The sequence below is a fragment of the Arachis ipaensis genome, chromosome B5, assembly GCF_059453495.1.
Source record: "Arachis ipaensis isolate K30076 ecotype BB chromosome B5, ASM5945349v1, whole genome shotgun sequence".
Classification (NCBI taxonomy): domain Eukaryota; kingdom Viridiplantae; phylum Streptophyta; class Magnoliopsida; order Fabales; family Fabaceae; genus Arachis; species Arachis ipaensis.
This window is the reverse complement of record NC_142440.1, coordinates 55801838-55817577: the sequence shown is the minus strand read 5'-3', so window position 1 is coordinate 55817577 and position 15740 is coordinate 55801838. Positions and strand designations below refer to the sequence as shown.

Below are 15740 nucleotides of genomic sequence, written 5' to 3'. Positions count from 1 at the left end.
CAACTTATTGCGCTTCTAAGATATTCATTCGCATTTCAATATGATGGATGTGATGATCATGACAGTTATCATCATTCTCACTTATGAACGCGTGCCTGACAACCACTTCCGTTCTACCTTAGATTGGATGGATATCTCTTGGATATCTAATACAGGGCACCGAGTCTGAGATATTAGAGTCTTCGTGGTATAAGTTAGAACCCATGGATGGCCATTCCTAAGATCCGGAAAGTTTAAACCTTGTCTGTGGTATTCCGAGTAGGATCTAGGAAGGGATGACTGTGACGAGCTTCAAACTCGTGAGTGCTGGTCATAGTGACAGACGCAAAAGGAGGGTGAATCCTATTCCAGTATGATCGAGAACCTCCAGATGATTAGCCGTGCCGTGACAGAGCATTTGACAACGGTGATGCCTTACAAAAAGCTTGCCATGGAAAGTAGTAGGAATGATTGGATGAAGACAGCAGGAAAGCAGAGGTTCAGAGGAACGAAAGCATCTTTATACGCTTATCTGAAATTCTCACCAATGATTTACATAAATATTTCTATCTTTATTTTCTGTTTATTTATTATTATTATTCGAAAACTCTATAACCATTTGATATCCGCCTGATTGAGATTTACATGATGACCATAGCTTGCTTCATACCAACAATCTCCGTGGGATCGACCCTTACTCACATAAGGTTTTATCGAAGTTAGTTGTATCGAAGTTGTGACAAATTATGAATTAAGATTAGAGCACCAAGTTTTTTGAGCCATTACCAGGGATCACAATTTCGTGCACCAGTTGCCAGGCCAGAATGGCTATGTACAGAATTCTCTGTCTGTTGCTGAGAAGATGATGGAAAAGGTTTGCTATTGCTAAACCTGTTTCTTCCACCATTGTTATTATTGAAGCCTTGATTAGACTTCTGTTGATCCTTCCATGAGAGATTAGGATGATTCCTCCATGAATGATTATAAGTATTTCCATAGGGTTCTCCCATGTAATTCACCTCTGCCATTGCAGGGTTCTCAGGATCATAAGCTTCTTCTTCAGAAGATGCTTCTTTAGTACTGTTGGATGCAGCTTGCAATCCATTCAAACTCTGAGAAATTATATTTACTTGCTGAGTCAATATTTTGTTCTGAGCCAATATGGCATTCAGAGTATCTATCTCGAGAACTCCTTTCTTCTAAGTTGTCCCATTATTCACAGGATTTCTTTCAGAAGTGTACATGAATTTGTTATTTGTAACCATTTCAATGAGTTCTTGAGCTTCTTCAGGTGTCTTCTTCAGATAAAGAGATCCACCTGCAGAGTTGTCCATTCTGAAAGCATACCAGAAGGACACCTTCTGATCAATTGCTTGTATCTTTCCCAAGCTTCATAGAGTGATTCGCCTTCCTTCTGTTTGAACGTATGGACTTTCACTCTAAGCTTACTCAATTTTTGAGGTGGAAAGAACTTTGCCAAGAAGGCATTGACCAGCTTTTCCCAAGAGTTCAGGCTGTCCTTAGGTTGTGAGTCCAACCATGTCCTAGCTCTGTGTCTTACAGCAAAAGGGAAAAGCATAAGTTTGTAGATCTCAGGGTCAACCCCATGAGTCTTAACAGTGTCACAGATTTGCAAGAACTCAGCTAAAAACTTATGAGGATCTTCCAATGGAAGTCCATGATACTTGCAATTTTGCTGCATTAGAGAAACTAATTGAGGCTTAAGCTCAAAGTTGTTTGCTCCAATTGCAGGAATTGAGATGCTCCTTCCACAGAAGTCAGAAGAGGGTGCAATAAAGTCACCAAGCATCTTCCTTGCATCTCCGTCATTGTTGTTGGGTTCGGCCATGTTTGTTTTGTCTGCTTCCTTTTCGAAAATTTCTGTTAGGTGCTCTCCAGAGAGTTGTGCTTTAGCTTCTCTTAGCTTTCTCTTCAAGATCCTTTCAGGTTCACGATCAGCTTCAACAAGAATGCCTTTATCTTTGTTCCTGCTCATATGATAGAGAAGAAGACAAAGAAAGTATAGAATCCTCTATGTCACAGTATAGAGATTCCTTGAGGTGTTAGAGGAAAAGAAGAATAGAAGGGTGAGGTAGAGAGGAGAATTCGAACTTATAGAGAGGGAATGAGTCCGAATTGCTAATGGAGGAGAAGTGTTATTCTTAAATAGAAAAAGGTGAGGAGGGGGAAAAACATTCGAAAACAATTTTTCTAAATAAAACTAAAAATTTTAAAATAATTAAAAAGAATTTTGAAAAAGTGGATGATGGTTTTCGAAAATTAAAAGTGAGAATGTGGTTAAGTGATTTTGAAAAGGATTATGAAATTGGCAATCAAAAAGATATGATTGAAAATTATTTTGAGAAAGATGTGATTGAGAACATATGATTGAAAAATAACTTAAAAAGATTTGATTTTTAAAATTAATGACTTGGCTAACAAGAAATTTGATAGATATGATTCTAAAATTCAAATATTGAACCTTTCTTAACAAAGAAGTAACAAACTTGAAATTTTTTATTCAAATAATTAATTGGTAGCAATGATTTTCAAAAATAGTAAAAAAAATGGAAAGGATTTGAGTTTGAAAAAGATATGATAAAAAAAATATGATTTGGAAAAGATTTGATTTTGAAAAATTTTGAAGATTTGAAAAAGATTTGAATTGAAAACAAAATCTCCCTTCCTGTGCTATCCTGGCGTTAAACGCCCAGAATGGTATCCATCATGGCATTTAACGCCCAAAATGCTACCCTTTTGGGCGTTTAACGCCCTGCCAGGTACTCTGGCTGGCGTTTAAACACCAGTTTTCCTTTTTTACTGGGCGTTTTGAACGCCCAGCTTTTTCTCCGTGATTCCTCTGCTGTATGTTCTAAATCTTCAATTCTCTGTATTATTGACTTGAAAAGACAAAATTTTGAAATTTTTTTTGAATTTTTAATGATGAAAACCAACAAAATGAAACTAATCATGGAAAACTAAGATCAGATAAACAATGCATGCAAGACAACCAAACTTAGAAATTTTTCATATTAGAGACACTAACAACTTGAGAATACACATGAGAAACAACAAAAGACACAAAACAAGAGAATTTAAAGATCAGAACCAAGTAAATCATCAAGAACAACTTGAAGATTAATGAAGAACATAATGCATATATTCAAAAAATGCAAGATAATTAAGAATATGCAAGACATCAAACTTAAAAATAAACACTAGACTCAAACACTAAACTTTGGTTTTTTTTTATGAATTTTTTTTTGTATTTTTCGAAAATTATTTTGAAAAAGAAAATAAAGAAATTCAAATTTTTTTTAATAAGAATTCTAGGAATCATACAATGTTAGTCTAAAACTCCGGTTCAGAAATTAGACATGGCTTACCAGCTAGCCAAGCTTTCAGTGAAAGCATCGGTCCAAAACACTAGACATGGCCAATGGCCAGCCAAGCTTTAGCAGATCATTACATACAACAGAATACATTCTTAAAAATTTTGAATACATAGAATAATTTATTTATTTTATAAAATTTTTTTTGAAAATAAAAATTAAAACAAAAAGCTTAAAATTAAAATAAAATTACCTAATCTGAGCAACAAGATGAACCGTCAGTTTTCCAAAATCGAACAATCCCCAGCAACGGCGCCAAAAACTTGGCGCACGAAATTGTGATCTCAACTGCGCCAACTACTTGGTATGCATGATCATAATCTCAATTCTTTTTCTCAACTCGGCACAACTAACTAGCAAGTGCACTGGGTCGTCTAAGTAATAAACCTTACGTGAGTAAGGGTCGATCCCACGGAGATTGTCGGCTTGAAGCAAGCTATGGTCATCTTATAAATCTCAGTCAGGCAGATTCAAATGGTTATGAGATTTTGATAATTAAAAGGTAAATAAAATAAGATAGAGATACTTATGTACTTCGTTGGTGGGAGTTTTAGATAAGCGTAAGGAGATGGTTTGCTCCTTCTAAATCTCTGCTTTCCTACTGCCTTCATTCAATCATTCATACTCCTTTCCATGGCAAGCTGTATGTTGGGGGATCACCGTTGTCAATGACTACCATCCGTCCTCTCAGTGAAAATGGTTCAAGTGCACTGTCACCGCATGGCTAATCATCAGTCGGTTCTCACTCATGTTGGAATAGGATCCATTGATCCTTTTGTGTCTGTCACTACGCCCAACACTCGCGAGTTTGAAGCTCGTCACATTCGTCCCTTCCCAGATCCTACTCGGAATACCACAGACAAGGTTTAGACTTTCCGGATCTCAGGAATGGCCGCCAATAATTATAGCCTATACCGCGTAGACTCTGATCATGAACCAAGAGGCTAAGAGATATGCATTCAAGCTTGTTTTCATGAAAAACGGAAGTGTTTGTCAGGCACGCATTCATAAGTGAGAATGGTGATGAGTGTCACTTGATCATCACATTCATCATATTCTTGTGTGCGAATGAATATCTTGGAATAAGAATAAGCTTGAATTGAATAAAAAAATAATAGTACTTTGCATTAATTCACGAGGAACAGCAGAGCTCCACACCTTAATCTATGGGGTGTAGAAACTCCACCGTTGAAAATACATAAGTGAAAGGTCTAGGCATGGCCGTGAGGCCAGCCTCCAAATGTGTACAATGATAAAAGATGGTCAAAAGATAAAAGATCGATCATAGATAAATCACTAAAGGTAGTTTTTATACTAAATTAGTAGCTTGGGTTACAGAAAATAAGTAACTAAGTGCAGATAGTGCAGAAATCCACTTCTGGGGCCCACTTGGTGTGTGCTTGGGCTGAGCATTGAGCTTTATACATGTAGAGACTTCTCTTGGAGTTAAACGCCAGGTTGCAGCTTGTTTTTGGCGTTTAACTCTGGTTTGTAACCTATTTCTGGCGTTTGACTTCAGAATAGGGCAGAAAGTTGGTGTTTGAACGCCAGTTTGCGTCGTTAAAACTCGGGCAAAGTATAAACTATTATATACTCCTGGAAAGCCCTGGATGTCTACTTTCCAACACAATTGAGAGCGCGCCAATTGGATATCTGTAGCGCCATAAAAGCCATTTTGATTGCAGGGAGGTCAGAATCCAATAGCATATGCAGTCCTTTTTCAGCTTCTGAATCAGTTTTCTGCTCAGGTCCCTCATTTTCAGCCAGAAAATACCTGAAATCACAGAAAAACACACAAACTCATAGTAAAGTCCAGAAATGTGAATTTTGCTTGAAAACTAATAAAAACATAGTAAAAACTAACTAAAACATACTAAAAACTATGTAAAAATAGTGCCAAAAAGCATATAAATTATCCGCTCATCAGTGCATTAGTCATGAAAAATAAAAAATAACACTGTAAGATAAGAAAGTAAAAAGCAAGGAAGCATAAATTGTTGGAATGAGGTAAATCACTAGAATGAAGTGAGTGAATTAGTGTGACATTGAGGAAGATTGGGTGTGCGAATTCTAAATTAGGCACCCTTTAGAACACACACGCACTATCATAGAGAGCTATGTCACAATTACACTAAAAAAGTATACACATCACTCATTATAGTGTGCTTGATATACTTTAAAAGACTTGTAAGTTAAGGCAACCAAACAAGTAGTGAAGAAGCATGAAGACGTTCAAGCAAAAATCAAGCAATTGTGAAATTGTATAATGCATGTGTATTGATTGATGTGCTAGAAAACTTAGTGAACCAAATGAAATATAGAGCTCACATATCGAACAATGACACATATTGGAATTTGTTTGCAACACCTAAGTGACATAAAAGTGGAACACATGGGTGCTATGGAAATTAGGAGAAGAATATAGAAGTGAAAATTAATAACATAGCAAGCATGGTCCTCAAATCTTAAAAAGTTCAAAAATATATCACTAGGTAAGCTTTCAATCCAATTTCACAACTCCAAAATCTCAATGCATGAAATAGGTGATGCTCAATCAGAACAAGCATCCTAAAAAAATGCATTGATAATGTACAATTGCCTAACAATGGATGATGAATGCATGGTGGCCAAAACATGCAATTCAAAGAGTTAAGATGCATGAAGGCAATGTAACATGTACTTGGTATTCAAAAATATTAAGCATGAAAAGTTGCAAACCAAGAAACCAAATATAACCTCAACAAAGAATCCAACAAGGTATATAAACGAAATGATGTTAAGATAACATCCTATTACTAATCAGCAGCAGTAAACGGTAAACAAGATTAGTAATCCAACACTTATAAAAGTTAAACAAAAATGAAACTAACTAACTAAATAAAAGAAACGGTGTTGCATGGTGTTTGGTAGTGTTGGATGATGTTTGAAGGGTGGAAAGAAAAGAAGAGAATAGAGAAGAAGGAGAGAAATGGAAAGAAGAGAAGAAAAGAAGATGTTTGATGCAGGGCAGTCCACGCGTATGTGTGAGGCACACGTGCGCATCAATGGGTTATTTCGAGAGTGACACGTACGCGTGAAGTGCGCGCACGCGTGAGTTGCCTTGCGCGAAAGGCGCAGTGTTCGCGTAGCGCAGGCGAAACTCTCGGGTAAATGGCTAGGAGGTGAAAATATGCAACCCACGTGTACGCGTGCATGATTCGTGTGCGTCGATGGTTGAAAATAGTTGGGTCACGCGTACGCGTGGATGGTGCTCTGTTTTTCAAAATTTTTCCTTGTTTTTGCACCAAACCAAGCATTCCAAGCTTCCAAACAACTACCAGAACATCATAAAACCTTATTTAACCTACTAGACTCCCAATTAAACTCAACTAACTAAACAAATCATGAAATTAAACCTAAAGTATCAATATTTACAAAGTGGAAAAAAGGGAAAGATGTTACCATGGTGGGGTGTCTCCCACCTAGCACTTTTGTTAATTGTCCTAAAGTTGGACTTATGTGGAGCTCCTCATCAAGGTGGCTTGTGCTTGAATCCATCTTTGAACATCCACCAATGCTTGGACTTCCATTGTGCTTCATCATTCAAAGTTAATAACTCCAAGCTTTCATGGAGTTCTTCACAAACCATGGGCTCCCAAAGTTGATCCACACCATGTAATCCGGGATCCCACACTTTGTTTTCACACTTGTCTTCAAGTTGATCATGGTAATCCTCTCTGGATGGTAGAAAAGCCGAATTCTCATGAAGACACCAAACCATCCTCCTAGACCCATTCAATTGAGCATTACACCAATCCATGCTCCTCAATTTCGAGCTTCCAACCATAATGAGCCTAGACTTACAACACCAACCACTAAACATCCTCCTCTTACGCTTAATTCTGCAAAGCGCCCTAAGTTGGCCATCCGTTTCAATCAAACCAAATTTAAGTGGGATAATAAAGCTAAGAGTTAGAAGTTTTACCCACTTAAATGAAGGATTAGATGACAACCTAGGTGAAGGAGTTCCCAACGGTCTTGACAAAGCACGCTCCACTCCCGTCCATCCTCTTCTAGAGGCTTCCACTACTTGGCAAGGTTTTTCAAACTTTAACTCTTGCCAAGCTTCCTCAAGTTCACACTCTTCTTCACCAAATTCTTCTATCTCTTCCCCATCACTCAAATCATAAATAGGAGGTTTAGTGAAGTCTACCGCATCATCAATTCCAAGCATATTGGGGAAGGACTCATCAAACTCAAAAGGATCATATGTTGATGCGAAATCATGATAACAAAAAATATTTATTCTCCGTTTTAACTACAGGCAAGTGCATCGGGTCGTATCAAGTAATAAAACTCACAAAGAGTGAGGTCAATCCACAAGGATTAACGGATTAAGCAAGTAATAGTTGATTAGTTATTCTAGTTAGACGATTTAATTTTGAGTGATAAGCAACAAGGAAATGTAAATGACATAAAAGTAAAGTAAAGCAATAAAGTGCAAGGAAAGTAAATGACAAGAAATTAAAGTGCTAAAAATTAAAGTACATGAATGTAAATTGCAAGGAATGGAAAGTACAAGAAAGTAAAGTGTAAGAAAGTAAATGACTAGAAAGAAAAACTGAGTGACACATTTCTACAAACACTTGGAAGGCATAAATGTGCAAAAGTAAATAAAGCCATAAATGTGCATAAGTAAATGACAAGAGTTAAAGACAAAAAGTAAATAACAAGAATTAAGAATGAAATTAACATTGGGATCAAGAGATATTGCATTCTTAGGATCAACAGTTTTCATCTCATCTTCAATCATCCAACTCATTGACCTCTTGGAAATCATGATTGATTGAATCCCAATTCCTTGGTAATTCAATCTCTCAAATCTTGATCAATAGCCAATTCCTAGGTCTAATTGCTTATGAGAAGAGATGAAGAATGGTCCCTAATTATACCACACATCCTCATAGATCCAAGTAGAGGGAGGATTATATGTCACCATATCCAAACACCAAAACCCAAATTTACTCAAGTGTGAGAAGGATTTTCAAGCATAGTTTTATGTTTCCTCTTCCAAGGTTCCCATAAAATCCAATTGCATTCAATCTCTTTTCCAAGATAATTGAATGCTAAGCATGAAGAAAGAAAATCCTTCAAGTAAATCAAAGAGAGATGAAGAGAAGAAGAAGAAAAAAAACAAATTAATCCATCAAATAGCAATAGAGCTATCTTTCCCAATGTTGGAAATTAGAAACTCATAACTAAATATTTACAAAAGTGTATATGAAAGAAATGGAAGAAAAGAAGAGAATGAGAGTTAGAGGGGAGTGGAGTCACCTCCACCCCTCCATGGTGTGTGTGAATTGATGAATCTAAGGTCCTGTTTATAAGCTACCTAAATTACAAATTCAAATAAAATTACAATCAAATGCAAATTTCCTAATTACTTCTAGATGATTTTTGTGGCCTTGATTGATTGTTAATTGTGGCTTGACTTGGGCTTGTGAACTTTTAATTCTTTTCATAGAAGCTTGAAACATTGAAGAATAAATAAAGGAATTGTTTGAGTGTGCAGAGATTAGGGTTGCAAATCCTCTTTGCTTCTCTTTGAGTTTGTTTCCAACTCTTTTGCCACCTTGAGAGTGTGCTTCCTCTATTAGTGCTTTTATTGCTTCTTTTTCTATCATTTCCTATAAAATTCAACAAAAACCCATTTTAAAGCAATGTACCATAATATTTATCATTTAGTTCATGAAATTGCATTAAACAATGAATATGTGCTCTTTTTATGGTAAATGATGCAAGTCATCAAATCATCATAGATAGGAGGGCTTGTTGCTTGTACCTCTTCTTCCAATTCTTCAATCACATTGTGCCTTGGAGGTTTTGCACTCTCCTTCTCAACACCAATTTTGCACCTCATGGGAGAAGGTTCCTCCACTTGAGATTCCTCTATGTACTCAACATATCCTAAATACCCAACCACTACTTCCTCTTGTTCAATAATCTCTACCTCCTCCTCTTGTTGCACTTCTTGCTTTAACTCCTCTCCCTCACCTTGAAACTCCAAATTCACTCCATCACTAAGCTCTTTGGGTGCTTCTCCACATTCAACAATGGGAGTGCCCTGATCGCATAGGCTTAGGCGGGATGAGACCATGTTGTTAACGACTTCCGCTATGATGGCCATCTTGGCTTCTAGCTCCTTAAACTCCTATTCCGTCCTCTCTTGTTACCTTAGGATATGGGATTCAAGATCTCTTAGTTCAAGCATAGGGGCTTCATCGAAGGGCGGTGGTGGATGAGAGGGTTCATTGTTTGCGGGAAAGGTATTGTAGTTGGAAGGTGGTTCATGTTGGTGAAAGTCTTGAGGTGGTGTATACGGAATTTGTGGTTCTTGGGAGTATTGGTGTTGGAATGGTGGTGGCTCTAGATATGGTTCATACGGTGGTTGGTATGGTGGGTATAGGTTAGGGTCATATGGAGGTGAATGGTAGTATGAGGCTTGTGAACATGGTTGTTGAGGGCTATGTTGAGGGAAGGGGTCATATGTGTGTGGTGGATGTGGTTGACAATCACAATAAGTTTCATCACATACATTAGATTGGTATGCATTAGGATTAGGATTATACCCATAAGAATCCGAAGAGTAGTCATGTTGGGGTAGCGCTTGAACGGCTTGGATGGAATAAAATGCCTTTTGGTCCTTGCGCATCTCCATGAGGAGATTAGTTATATCCCCAAGCACTCTTGTCAAACTTGATTCGGAAGGAGGTTGTTGCCAAGAAAGCTGTTCTTAAGCTTGGGGCTCCTCCCATCTTTGATTTCTAAATACTTGATGCACATCCTCATTGAAGCTTCTGTTTCCTACAACATAGTTTGAACCACACTCATAGCCAAAGTGATGAGAATTCATGGTGATACGAGAAAACAAAAACAAATTCTAACAAAGACAAAGGAAACCAAATCCTAAAACTAGTGAAAACTAACAAAGAAAAGAAAGGCAAACATATTCACAATATTTACAATAGCCAATAACATAGCACCATTGCAAGTCCCCGACAATGGCGCCATTTTGATAGTTGAGATTTATTGTGTCGGTCTATAATTTCTCTTATAGAAATAAGAACTTCGTTGTAAGCATAGCTCCAAACCAACAAATAATTCTCACATAAAAAATTTGAGTTGTAACGAGTACAAACCCCAATTAAAATAAACCGAAATATTTAGACTACAGGTCATCTTACAAGGAATTGCAATGAAGTGGTCAATTATTGGCTATGAAGGAGCAAGGGGTTGGATTGATAAAAGGGCAAGAAATTAAATGGGCAAGGAATTAAATGACAAGAAGAGCAAATCAAGCATCCAATTAAAGCAGACAAGTAAATAAGAGAAAGCAAGTAATAAAGAGAGAGAAATTCATGGCAAGGATTGAGAATATAGGATTGAGAATATAGGCTTTCTATCCTAGTCATACAAGGATTAATTCATCTTATTTAGTCAACTCCAACAAATGGAAGAAGGTATCATGTCATCTTCACATAGGGAGAACGTCAAACAAGACTAGTTAATCATGTCACAATAATAAACAAGAATTTTTCTTACTACGTCATCCCAGACGATGGAAGAAGGTATCATATTATCTTCATACTCGAAGAAAGTCTAATAAGACTAGCTAATCTTAATCCAAATATCCTATTCAACTCACTACGTGAATTAGCAAGAGACTAGAGTTAATAGAAACAATACTAGCTAACAACTCTAGATCACCAATCTAAATTGGGTATTCATGATTCAAGATTGCCTAAGTACTCTTTCCAATCCAAGAATGCTCAAAATCTACTCTAAAGACCAACCAAGCATTTTGTCAAACACTTAGTGGATGTATAAGGAAAGCATAGTAAAAGTGTAAGAATAATAAATCTACCAACTATCAATTACAAGAAAAGTAAATTAACAACTAAAATCAACAATAAAAGAACATCAATCATGAAATTGCATTAAATCCAACATGAGTGATGAGCGGATAATTTATACCCTTTTTGGCATTGTTTTTACATAGTTTTTAGTATGTTTTAGTTACTTTTTTATTATATTTTTATTATTTTTTATGCAAAAATCACATTTCTGGACTTTACTATGAGTTTGTGTGTATTTCTGTAATTTCAGGAATTTTCTGGCTGAAATTGAGGGACCTGAGCAAAAATCTAATTCAGAGGCTGAAAAAGGACTGCAGATGCTGTTGGATTCTGACCCTCCTGCACTCGAAGTGGATTTTCTGGAGCTACAGAAGCCCAATTGGCGCACTCTTAATTGTGTTGGAAAGTAGACATCTTGGGCTTTCGATCAATGGATAATAGTCCATACTTTGCCCGAGATTTGATGGCCCAAACTGGCATTCAAACGCCCATCAGAGACCCTTTTCTGGAGTAAAATGCCAGAATTGGCACCAAAACTGGAGTTAAACACCCAAACTGGAACCCAAGCTGGCGTTTAACTGGGCGTTTAACTCCAAGAATGGCCTATACACGTGTAAAGCTCAATGCTCAGCCCATGCACAGACCAAGTAGGCCCCGGAAGTGGATTTCTGCACTATCTGCACTTAGTTACTTATTTTCTGTAATCCCTAGTAGCTAGTTTAGTATAAATAGCACTTTTTACTATTGTATTGAGGAGCTTATGCCATTATTCACATTTGGGAGGCTGGCCACTCGGCCATGCCTAGACCTTTTTCTCTTATGTATTTTCTACGGTGGAGTTTCTACACCTCTTATATTAAGGTGCGGAGCTCTGCTGTTCTTCATGAATTAATGCAAGTACTATTGTTTCTCTTTCAATTCACGCCTACATCTTCTCCAAGATATACTCTCGTACTTAATTCAGTTAAGTCAGAATGAAGGGGTGACCCGTGACAATCACCCACTATCTTCGTTACTCGCTTAGCCAAGATCCACGTGCCTGACAACCACAAGCGGTCTACATGATGTTTAACATAGTCATTGGACGACAGTCGGAGTATATTCTCTTGGGTCTCTAATCCACGGACCGAGTCCAGAGGTTAAAACATTCATGGTATAGGCTAGAACCAATTGGGAGCATTCCTGAGATCTGGAAAGTTTAAACCTTATCCGTGGTATTTCGAGTAGGATCTGGGAAGGGATGACTGTGACGAGCTTCAAACTCGTGAATGTTGGGCGCAGTGACAGTGTGCAAAAAGATAGAGAGATCCTACTCCGACGCTAGTGGGAACCGACAGATGATTAGCCGTGCGGTAGCTGTACCTGGTACTTTTCATCCGAGACGAGAAATCTGAAAGTTGATTAGCCGTGCAGAAATGGAACCTGGTATTTTTCATCCGAGAGGATCATATAGCATGCCATGGAAAGGAGCACGCATGATTGGAAGAAGACAATAGGAAAGCAGAGGTTCAGAAGCAACAAAGCATCTCCAAACGCTTATCTAAACTTCCCACCAATGAATTACATAAGTATCTTATTTTATTTTATGTTTTATTTATCTTTTAATTATCAAAACCTCATAACCATTTGAATCCACCTGACTAAGATTTACAAGATGACCATAGCTTGCTTCAAGCCGACAATCTCCGTGGGATCGACCCATACTCACGTAAGGTTTATTACTTGGACGACCCAGTGCACTTGCTGGTTAGTTGTGCGGAGTTGTGAAAAGTGTGAATCACAATTTCGTGCACCAAGTTTTTGGTGCCGTTGCCGGGGATTGTTCGAGTTTGGACATTTGACGATCCATCTTGTTGCTTAGATTGGGTAATTTTATTTTATGTTTAAGCTTTTTATTTTTATTTTAAAAAAAATAATAAATATATTTAGTTTTTGAAAAAAAATGTTCTTCAGAATTTTTAAGAATAAATTCTAGAGTTTCTTGAGATATGTTGAAGGCTGGCTGGATTTTAAGCCATGTCTAATCTTTTGGACCGAGGTTTCCACTTTCCATTGCAGAAAGGACATGTCTGTAATTGTTTTGCTAAAGCTTGGCTGGCCATTTGGCCATGTCTAATTCTTTTGGACCGAAGCTTTAGACTAACATTGCATGAATCCTGGAATTCTTATTAAAAATTTTGAATTTTCTTATTTTTTTCCAAAATAATTTTCGAAAAATATAAAAAAAGTTTATAAAATCATAAAACCAAAAAATTTTTTGTGTTTCTTGTTTGAGTCTTGTGTCAAATTTTAAGTTTTGTGTCAACTGTATGTTTTTAATTTTTCTAAAATTTTCGAAAATTCATGCATTGTGTTCTTTGATATTCAAGTTGTTCTTGATGATTTTCCTTGTTTGATCTTTAATTTTTCTTGTTTTGTATTTTTTTGTTGTTTTTCATATGCATTTTCGAATTCATGGTGTCTAAAGTTTAAAAATTTCTAAGTTTGGTGTCTTGCATGTCTTTCTTTTCTTAAAAATTTTCAAAAGTATTTTCTTGATGTTCATCATGATCTTCAAAGTGTTCTTAGTGTTCATCTTGACATTCAAAGTGTTTTTGCATGCATTTTTTGTTTTGATCTAAAATTTTTATGTTTTGTTTCATTTTGTTGTTTTTCTCTTTCTTCATTAAATCAAAAAAATCAAAAAATAATATCTTTCCCTTATTTCACTCATAAATTTCGAAACTTTGGGTTGATTTAGTAAAAAATTTTTAAAATTTAGTTGTTTCTTGTTAGTCAAGCCAAAATTTTAATTTAAAAATTCTATCTTTTGAAATCTTTTTCAAAATCAAATCTTTTTTTCATTTTTCTTTCATGTTTTTCGAAAATTCTTCAAAATAAATTTTTCAAAATCTTTTTCTTAATTTTATTTCAAATTTTCGAAATTAGTGCTAACATTTAATATTTAGATTTAAAAATTTCAAGTTTGTTACTTTCCTGTTAAGAAAGGTTCAATCTTTAAATTCTAGAATCATATCTTTTAGTTTCTTGTTAGTCAAGTCATCAACTTTAATTTTAAAAATCAAAATCTTTTTAATTTCTTTTTCAAAATTTAATTTCAAAATCTTTTTCTAACTTCTTATCTTTTCAAAATTTATTTTCAAATCTTTTTCAATTAACCACTTAATTTGTTTGTTTTATTTTTAAAAAGTTTACTATTTCTTATCTTTTTCAAAATCACCTAACTACTTATCCACTTCTAATTTTCGAAAATCACTAACCACTTTTTCAAAATCCTTTTTAATTAACTAATTGTTTTAAACTCTAATTTTATTTTTATTTCTTTTAATATTTTCGAATACTAACCAATAATTAAAATAAAAATAAAATATTTGTCTTCTCCCTCTTCTTAAAATTCGAATAACTCTCTCTCTCATCTCTTTCTATTTATTTTGTTTATTTACTAACACCTCTCTTCTACTCATAATTTGAACCCTCTCCCTCTCTCTGTGTTCGAATTCCTCTTATTCTCTCTCTACCTCATTCCTCTCTTCTTCTATTCTTATACTCACATAAAGGAATCTCTATACTATGACATAGAAGACTCATCTTCTTTTCTGTTCTCTTCATTTTCATATGAGTAGGAACAGGGATAAAGATATTCTTGTTGAAACTGATCCTGAACCTAAAAGGACTCTGAAGAGGAAGCTAAGAGAAGCTAAAGCACAACACTTTGGAGAGGACCTTACAAAAATTTTCGAAAAAGAAGAAGACATGGCAGCCAAAAACAACAACAATGGTGGAGACGCAAGGAAGATGCTTGGTGACTTTACTGCACCAACTTCCGACTTCTATGGAAGAAGCATCTTAATTCCTGCAATTGGAGCAAACAACTTTGAGCTTAAGACTCAATTAGTTTCTCTAATGCAGCAAAATTGCAAGTTTCATGGACTTCCATTGGAAGATCCTCATTAGTTCTTAGCTGAATTCTTGCAAATCTGTGACACTGTTAAGACCAATGGGATTGATCCCGAGGTCTACAGACTTATGCTTTTCCCTTTTGCTGTAAGAGACAGAGCTAGGATATGGTTGGATTCACAACCTAAAGAAAGCCTGACCTCTTGGAAAAAGTTGGTCAATGCTTTCTTGGCCAAATTCTTTCAACCTCAAAAGTTGAGCAAGCTCAGAGTGGAAATCTAAACCTTCAGACAGAAGGAAGGTGAATCCCTCTATAAAGCTTGGGAAAGATACAAGCAATTGATCAGAAGGTGTCCTTGTGACATGCTTTCAGAATGGAGTATCCTATGTATATTCTATGATGGTCTGTCTGAATTGTCCAAGATGTCCTTGGATCACTCTGCTGGTGGATCTCTTCATCTGAAGAAAACACATGCGAAAGCCCAGGAACTCATTGAGATGGTTGCAAATAACCAGTTCATGTACACTTTTGAAAGAAATCCTGTGAATAATGGGATGACTCAGAAGAAAGGAGTTC

General features: G+C 36.1%; 1 non-coding gene across 1 annotated transcript; it reads right to left on the bottom strand.

Annotated features, from left to right (window-relative positions):
* Positions 1-15424: 15424 nt before the first annotated feature.
* On the bottom strand, positions 15425-15528 carry LOC148564249 (small nucleolar RNA R71). The gene has a single exon (XR_015885403.1). It is a non-coding gene; the product is annotated as a small nucleolar RNA R71 (small nucleolar RNA).
* Positions 15529-15740: the final 212 nt, after the last annotated feature.